Source organism: Helianthus annuus, chromosome 9 (genome assembly GCF_002127325.2).
Source record: "Helianthus annuus cultivar XRQ/B chromosome 9, HanXRQr2.0-SUNRISE, whole genome shotgun sequence".
Taxonomy (NCBI): domain Eukaryota; kingdom Viridiplantae; phylum Streptophyta; class Magnoliopsida; order Asterales; family Asteraceae; genus Helianthus; species Helianthus annuus.
In genome coordinates, this window is record NC_035441.2 from 62263633 (window position 1) to 62273396 (window position 9764).

Sequence of the window (9764 nt, forward strand, 5' to 3'; positions counted from 1 at the left end):
CCGTACGATTGCGTTGTTCGATTAATTACGACGGAAGTCGTAACGGACGCAAAAACGGTCCAAATTGCGCGACGAATGGATTTTTGCAAGCCAATCACTAAAACATAATATTTTAATGATTACATAAATTTTTGGATGTCCGGATGTATTCAGAACGTAAGTTATGCGCGAAAATGCAAACTTATGCACTTTTTGATGCTTTTAGTCCCTGAATGAGCATAAAGTTTATTTTAGCACACCGAACCCATCAAAGCCTATTTCTAAGCTATGTAAAGGATATTTAGGGTGTGTTTAACTTATGGCTATGTTCCAGAATGTTTGTTACAGTTCAAATTGGCATACTTTCGGAGTTTGTCAATTTTAGTCCCTGTAAGCGAATAAACTTGATTTTGCCATACCAAAGCCTTCGAAACTTATTTCTAAGTTATGTAAAGGTTATTTAAGGTATGTTAAGAAATAAATAATGTTCCGGAGTATTTGTCGCGTTAAACTAATTACGTTTACGCACCAGTTTGCGTATAATTCTCCAGAAAGCGATATAGAGTTTAAAATCGAATAAAAATCAAAACATGAAAATCATCAAACATAAATAAACAAACATTGGGATCAAATAACTTTATTTCATTGATAACGGAATTGTTTACAATGATTACAAGCACAAATGTCACAGGGACTTATTTGACCCACCACAAGTTACAACGTTGCTGGCCATATAAATTCTGAGAAATCGAATCTTTGACAGCAGCAACGGAAAACTCCCAATTCGGATTCTTATCCCATGTCCAACGATCTTTAGAGGTCTTGAGCTGTACCTTGGTCAACATAAACATAACATCTTGAACTTCCGATATTCCTTCCACCGAGTGAGCACCCAATTCCCAGCTTTCCACCACCTGATTTTGATTGCCATCGAACTTGATACGACTGCTAACAGAACCGTTTATGTCTTTGTCCATAGCAAACAGAACTGGCCATCTAGTGTTTAAAGGTTGATCCCCATACCAAACATCCTTCCAAAAGCTTAGGTGTTTGTTTTTTTTATCAAAAGCACTTCAGAACCTCTTATGTCTGCCCCATGCAGACCACGCGCAGACGTTTGAGTCTGCAGTGCGTTTGTTTTCTTGAAGTGCTTTCATTAAAAAAGGTCTTCAAGACCTCTTCCTCAAACAGATGTGGACTAGTGTCTTCAAGGGTCTTCTACCCTCTTCTTCCTCTCTGCTCTTTCAAGATAAGTCTCATAACCCTCATAACCCTGGTATCTAGCCGACACGTATCGATCTCCACCTCCGTTGAACCCTCACCTCCATTCAGCGGACACCTCCATCCAGCCGACACCTCCATCGATCTCCACCTCCATCGCCGTCGAAAACTCATCTCCATCGATCTCCGTCGAAGCCCTCACCTCCATCGATCGCCGACCCCCACATCCTTCTTCTCCGCCAGCGTCGCTTCTCTACCACCGTCGACCCCACATCCTTCTTCTCTGCCACCGTCGACCCCTACAGGCTTCTTCTCCACTCTCAATCGACTCTCGACAGTTCAGTACACAGGTTTGCATTTTGTTTGTCTTATTTTTTTTGTTTCATTGTTGGATTGTTTGTGTTCTTGAAGGTTTTGATTGTCATTTTGCTTGTATTGTTTCTGTTTTTTTTTTGGTTGAGGGATTTTTTTTATTACTGTTTTGAATTGTGTAGTTTAGTTGACTGATGGGTGTTAAAGATTTTAAATTTTTAATCTTTTAGGAATGGGATGGTGATTAGTTGCTCAAATTGGCTTCTGGGTAGTGAAATTTGAAAAAGGTTTTATCTTTTTGGGGATTTTTGATTTGGAGGCTCTGCTGATTAATGGGTTTGGGATATTTTAAAGATGGATGAATATGGTTATGAAAATCTAGTGAAGATTAGTGGCTGTTATTTTATTTATGATGAAATGGTTTGATTTTTCCAAGCTTTTTGATAAATTTTGGGTCATGAATTATATAATTGTCAAGTGAATTTTCTGTTGTGTTCTATAATCTAGATTGATCATCAGCCCTATAATTTAGGTTCATAAGTTTGTTAAACTGTGATAATTGTTCGGAAATTGATCATGTTAAACTGTGAGAATTGTTTGGAATTTTCAGCAGATCTTTGCTTTGTTAAGTTAAAAGACAAACAGTCTTCTTCTTGCAGACTGCAGAGGTTTGGTCCACCTCTTCAGCTGCAGATGTCTGCAGATGTGGTCCGCAGACTGCAGACGTTTTACCTCTGAAAAAACAAACAGCACCTTATTTTATCACCATTCCCGAGCTGATAGGTAATATAACTGTTAATATTCAACCCATTTATACGGACCTTTCCCAAGAGATTCACTATAGCCTTCCAAGTTCCCAGCAAAGCATTTTTAATTGGTAAAAAATCCCATTTATTACGGCCCCCATGAATACTCATAATCACCTTTCTCCATAGACCTTCATGATTAGTTTTAAACCTCCATGCCCATTTCACCAAAAGCGCCAAGTTAACATCGGACAATTTTGATATACCCAACCCCCAAACTTCTTTGGTCTCGTAACTATCTCCCATGCGACCCAGTGAATACCTTTACCTTCTTTACCCCCTACCCATAAAAATTTTCTCATCATCTTCTCAATCTCTTCAATCACCACATTTGGGGCTTTAAACAACGAAAGGTAATAAACCGGGAGACTAGCCAGAACCGATTTAATCAACGTTAAGCGCCCACCAATGGATAACACCTTAGCCTTCCACAATTGAAGCCTATTTCGCATGGTCTCCAAAACAGAATCCCAATGAGCCGACCGATTCATGTTCGCACCAATTTTAACACCAAGATATTTAAATGGGAAATCTCCTACTTTACATCCTAAAACCTCTGCCATACCGGCCACCTCCAAAGGGGAAACACCCAACCCAAATAAATGAGATTTATGCACATTAATCTTCATGTCCGAACACATATGGAAAATACGTAAAAGCCGATTAGTCATAATAATATTGTTAGAAGACTAAGTACCAAGTAGTAAGGCATCATCGACATACAACATGTGTGAGATAATCGGCCCCTCCCCAGACACCTTGATCCCTTCTATATCTCCCAAACGACCAGCCATTGAAATCATGTTAGCCAAAGCCTCCATCACAATCAAAAATAAAAAAAGGGATAAAGGATCGCCTCATCTGAGCCCTTTTTGACAATTGAACTCAAACGTAGGCGACCCGTTAACCAGAACCGCTGACCTGGCAGAACTTACAATACCTCTGATCCAAAGACACCATCTAGGCGGAAAACCCATCTGCTCCAGAATGGACAATACAAAATCCCAGTTCACGTTGTCATATGCCTTTTCAAAATCAATCTTCAATAAGAACGCCTGTTTTCCATATTTCTTTATCCACCCAATGAGCTCATTAAGAACTAGAGGCCCATCCAAAATGAACATCTCCTTGAGAAAAGCTGATTGCGAATCCGAAATGACATCCCCCATCACTTTTTTGATTCTAGCGGCCACCACTTTTGAGATAACTTTATTAATAACTCCCACTAGATTGATAGGGCGGTAATCTTTTAACCCCAATGGAGATTTATTTTTTGCAATAAGCGTAATAAAAGACAAACTACACTCCTTGCTTATAATACCCATGTCATAAAAATCTTCAAAAAGTCTCAAGAAATCTTCCTCCAACACCGCCCAGAAATGTTTAATGAACTGAAAATTAAATCCGTCTGGACCGGGCGCCTTATCAGACCCGCAATCGAACACCGCTTCCTTGATTTCTTCCTTGCAAAAAGGAGCAATCAAGTCTTCTTTCTTCTCCAATGGCACCTATTTCAAATTGTCACAAAATAAAACCAGTCTACTAGAGTTAGTCTCTCGGAACAAATCTCTAAAGAAACGGAGAACTTCTCTTTTCACTAACGGAGGTTTAGAAATCCACTCCCCGTTCACCATAACCCCCGAAATGACATTCGCCGCTTTCCTCCCATTAATACACCGATGAAAATAAGCAGAATTTTCATCACCCAGGGACGCCTAGTTGACCCGTGACTTCTGTTTCAAATCTTTATTCTTTAAAAGTACCAATCTGTCCAACTCTTTCTTACTTTCCTCCCACACCCAAACTTCATCCTCCTCAAGGTCTCGGTACTCCATGATCAACTCTAGACGCCTAACGTCATTTTTAAGCATCTTCATATCCTCGTCTTCCTTCCTATATATCTTTTTCCATCAATTTTTTAATGCCAATTTAACCACCGTGAGCTTTCTAAAGATAGTCACATCTGTTGGCCCAGTAACAATAATGCTCCTTAAAGCTTCACGAACCACTTCCTCACAACCCTCCCTATCTAACCAGGAGTTAAACCACTTGAACGGTTTAGCACCATAATTAGAATCAGTAATAGTCAACAGTAAAGGACAATGATCGGACAACTCCCTTGGGAGAGCCCTAAGACAAGCCCCATGCCACCTATTAAAAAAATCTTGACACACCAGCATACGATCAATTTTACTCATCTTCACGGCCTTTCCAATACCTGTCAAAAAAGTGAATCTACCGCCCTGCATAGTAAATTCTTGTAAACTCGCATCATAAATAAAATTGTTAAAATCCCGCGCCGCCCTGTTATTGAACTTCGAATTTTTCCTCTCACTATCCCATCTAACCGAGTTAAAATCTCCTAAGAAAATCCACATCCCCATCATACCCTGCATCAACGCCAAAAGACGTTCCCACAGGGCACGTTTTTCCCCCACTTTCTGCGGAGCATACACATTAACCACGTGAATCACAGACCCGTCTTCGACCAAATTCCCGGATGTTAATAAGAAGTTCTGATCTGACACTGAATTAAATTTTTTAAACTTCCTTGGATTCCAAATACTAATTAGACCTCCTGATCTCCCCTAGCCCCAACAAAATCAACATCCAGACTCCCGTTCCCCCAAACCAAAGAATAATCAAACTTCTCTGAATCAACTAACATTGATTCTTGAAGCCCTAAAAAATCAACTTTAAACTTCGAAACCAAACCTTTAACCCGAGAGGCTTTCCCAACCGCCCCTACCCCTCTAATATTCAACGTCAGAAAATTCATCGCATACCTGATTGAAAACCTTCTCCTTCAATGATACCAGAGACTAATTTTTCGAACCCCTTTAATTCGACTCCAAGCCTATTTCCGAAGTCCATGGTCGCTTCTTTTTCCTTTTCACTATCAAGTCTTTTATCAGCCAGAGAAGCTCCCAGTTCTTCGTCCTTCATTGCAATCTCCTGCTCAGACTCTTCACTTGAATCATCGTGCTCATCGACTAGATTCTGAAAAGAATTTGACACCTAGATTGGGTCCATTCCTCTTGTTTTAACAACATTCTGATCCAGGCCCAGTATGATTGGGTCTAAATTGAAGGGGTCATCTCTCTGAAAGGCTACCTGTCTTGGGCTCCTTAGCGGGCCTGTCATTACTGCTTGAGTAGTTACCTCCTGAAGTACAGCCCACATCCAAGTTTTTCTTTTTTGACTTTTTCCTTTTCAAAAGTTTAGCTGGGGCCCCTTGACTATCATTAAAACCTTCCTTGACCCCTTTGTTTAAACCATCCAACAGTACACCCGAAGTATCAGCCTCAATTACTTCCACAGTTTTTGGAATAATAATATTATCATTAATAGTTTCCATAAAACATTCCCTTTCCTTATTAGTAGCATTCACCGGCGTTGACTCCGGCTCAGCCTCCGGAACTTCTTTCCGATCATCTTCTTCCATATCACTGTCAACATCACTGACTTCATCAATAAAATCCGAAATCCAATCCTTATCATCTTCCTCAATCCAAACTTTAAAATTTTTCCCACGCCACTTCAGAAATAACACTTCCTGAATACGTGCACCATGACCAATGAGAACACCGATATACTGGAAAGTGGAATCGATCTCTATCCTCTCCACCAAAGGTTTTCTAACAACCGAACCAAAGAAACCTCCGATATTGTCAAGAGTATGATCATCTAGAACACACATAGGAATCCCTAACACTTTAAGCCACACAATGCGTTCATAGGATGACACCTTCCCTTCCCAAAGTCCACCGAACTAAACAAGTCTGTTCTACCCACTAGTTCATCCTTCACCATGACAGCGTGTTCGCTAGTTTTGAACGAGATCAGAACAACAAACCAACCTAGACATCGGACTTCCCCTTCCCCAAGCTTCATATCATTCAACAGACACTTAATCTTTTTAAGGACATCCAACGAACAAACTCTCACCACTAATTACATTTTAATCCTCTCTTTATTACACTTTAATCATTCAATTTTAACAAAAAATATGGATAATTAGGTAGTAATTACACTTTTCCTCCTCCACTATAATTCTTTTATGTATTCTTTTAATATCTTTTAAACTGTGGTGTTTTAAAAACATTCGAAGGTACCGTGACAACTTGCTCATTTTTGTCAATGTTTCAATGTTTGTATTGGTTAATATTGACGTGTGGATTAAAATGTACAAGTAGATAATGTCTTAGTGTGCAAGTGATCACTACAATTACAAAGAAGTAGAATAAGAAAATAAACTTATGTAATCATTTTAAGAGTTAAATTTATTGGTTCTACTACTATTATTGAATAGTTGTGTCATATCTGTATTTGATTATACTACAAACTATAAAATGTATTATTAGTTAGATTATAAAACTCTAATAACCTATGAGAATATTTCGATTTTGTATAGATATTATTTGACAAAGTAAAACATGACTAGATATGTGCTATTTATTAGCATGGTTTTAACTCACATTAGAATGAATATTCTAATTTTGTATAGATATTATTTAACAAAGTTAAAAATAACTAGACATATATGCTATTTATTAGCCTAAGTTTAACTCACTTTAGAAATATTCTGTCACATGTTAGTATCATAACTATAACAAATCTTCTATGAATAAGGGTGACAAAAGAACAAAGGGGATTTAAAAAAAATTAAAACTAATAGTGTTTGCTACCTTAAATGGTTAGGTAGTGTTTGGTATGCAGAAATGAGAGGTGGAATGGAATTGACCATTGTGATTGAATGAAGAAAAGAGTGTTTGGTTGGTCGATGGAATGGAATCGTCCATTCCAAAATGCATTCCATTCCCTCAAAATCATTCCATCCGACCCCCTGTTTTTTTTCCATTCCATTCCCTCTTCACCATTCAAGAACAACACCACAACCCACCGCCGTTGCTACCACACACCACCGTCACCCACCTCCGCCGCCACCTGTAACGCCCAGCGTCCCTAAATTTTAGGATCTTGTCAAGATTAGTCCCTGAAGTTTAAACTATTGTCACCCTTGGTCCCTGTGGTCATGTGATGTCGATACTTTGGCAATTTTGGTGTGAATCTTATTGATACTTGATGCTTAACACTATGATACTTGATTCTTTATTCTAGAAGCTTGATTCTTGATACTTAAACTATGAGATGTTAGTGCATAATGTCTATAGCCTACGTCTAAAGTCTAGGTCATGATGTATAGGGGTCAAACATGTCAAATATGTAAAGTTTAGGGTTGTTTATTGTAATTTCACATGAAATGTAATAGTGTAATTCCGCACAAAATTACCTATGGTAATTTCGTTTGAAATGGAATGTGTAATTCCATGCGGAATTACATGCCTATAAATAGGGCATGTTTGTTTCTCATTTGGTACGGAATTAGGTTGGGTGTAACGAAGTGCTGTAAGATTTTCACCGTGATTTCACGTTTATAATCAATGAGAAGATTTGTTTAAGTATATACTCTGTTTTCTACACCTTCTTTCACTGATTCTAGGTTGTTTGTCTGATTCCGCCTCTCAAACAGTTGTGTATTGTATTTGATTGACTCATTTGATCGTCAAAACGATCCTACAAGTGGTATCAGAGCTCAGGACGAGTCAATACACTTGAATCAGTGCTTAGAATTCTCATTTTTGGATTTCTGGACAAATTAACGGACAAAATGGACTGAACTTTTGATATTGTGTGTAAAATATAGTTTTAATAAACCCTTGAAAGAATCAGATCAAAATTCAAAGTAAAAGTGACAAAAATGGGCCAAACAGTTAATTTCGTTTGAACGAACACCTGATTTCGTTTGAAAAATCTGAGGTAATTTCACACGAAATTACTGATTTCGTTTGAAAAGTTGAAGTAATTTCACACGAAATTACTAATTTCATTCGAACTGTAATTTTGTTTGGCTAATTTCGCACCAAATTAATAATTTCGTTTGAAATGACACCTGATTTCGTTTGAAGGTGTAATTTCGTTTGAAAGAGTTAATTTCGTGTGAAAGGTGATTTCGCATAAAAGTGGTAATTCGTTTGAAAATCTAATTTCGTGTGAGAAGATCTGATTTCATTTGAAAGTTCATCTTGTTCGTAATTTCGTTTGAAAGTCTAATTTCGTGTGGAAACTAATTTCGCTTGAAAAGACCTGTTTTCAAAACTTGAAAAATTTTCGGTAAACTGTTTTCGTAAAATGGACAATCAAGAGTTTTATAACTTCTTTGCCGGTGGGGGAATGACGACAGCATAAAACCCAACTAGTATCGTGCAAAATGTGAATATGGAGAATGAACTCGACACGATGCAGAAACCTCCTAAGTTGATGAATATTGACGAGTATGCGGGTTGGTCTGGAAGGTTTAAGACATGGGTTCAAGGAAACCATTTCGAGTGCTGGATGAAAATAGAATCAAAATATGTTCCTCCAAAGAATGGTTCTGGAATTGAGAAGGCAATTGGTAGTTTGACTCCAATGGAACAAGATGATTTCAAGGCAGAAAAGAAGATGATGAGTATTCTACAACAGGCCATTAAAGAGGATATCTTGGTGTTGTTGCAGCATGAGGACAATTCAAAGTCCGTTTGGAATTCATTAAAAGTAAAGTTTCTTGGGAGCGTGTCTATGATCAAAAGCAAAACTGCTTTGATGAAGAAAGAGTTTGACATCTTTACCGGTATAAAGGGTGAAACTACAAAACAATTGATTGAAAGATACTGCCATCTAGTTGTTGAGATGAAGAGGTTGGGTATAACCAAGACTGATGAGGAATGGGTCGATAAATTGGCGGATGTATTGCCGTACGATGAATGGGATACTTATCTGCTGGTGTTGAAGAACAATTTAGAGTATATTGGATTCAACCTTAGCTCGTTCATTGAGAAGATCGAAGCACATGAACTTGAGTTAACAAAGATTAGAAAGATGAATTCTTCCAATGTTCAACAAGATGTCTCTTTGTATTACAAAGGAAGTACTCCAGCAACTTCAAATCTAAGCCCAAAAGTGCAGACAGCCTGTAGTGCAGATTCAACATCTGGAGTATCATCTGTCACATCAAGCAACAACAACTCACCATTCGCAAGTTTTGAGCCAAATCCAAAAGTGCAAAATTCACCTGATCAATCCTACACTCAAAGTTCATCTAGATCAAACAGTCAAAGTTAGGGTCCAGGAATTCTATGTAACATTGCAGTGAACATAAAGAATGCTCAAGACTTTACTGAATCTTCAGCAAAGCAGCACATAGCACTTCTTGCTTCGGTGCTTGAGTCGTATGAAAGCTTGGTTGCAGGGAGGATTGGAAATCCCGTTATGACGAAGGAAGATTATGATCAGATCGATCCAGAGGAGCTGGAGTTGATCGACATCAAATGGGGAATGGCTAGCTTGGTGAGAAGAGCTCAACGTTTTATGGAAATCACTGGTCGGAACAGTTTGTCAGGACCA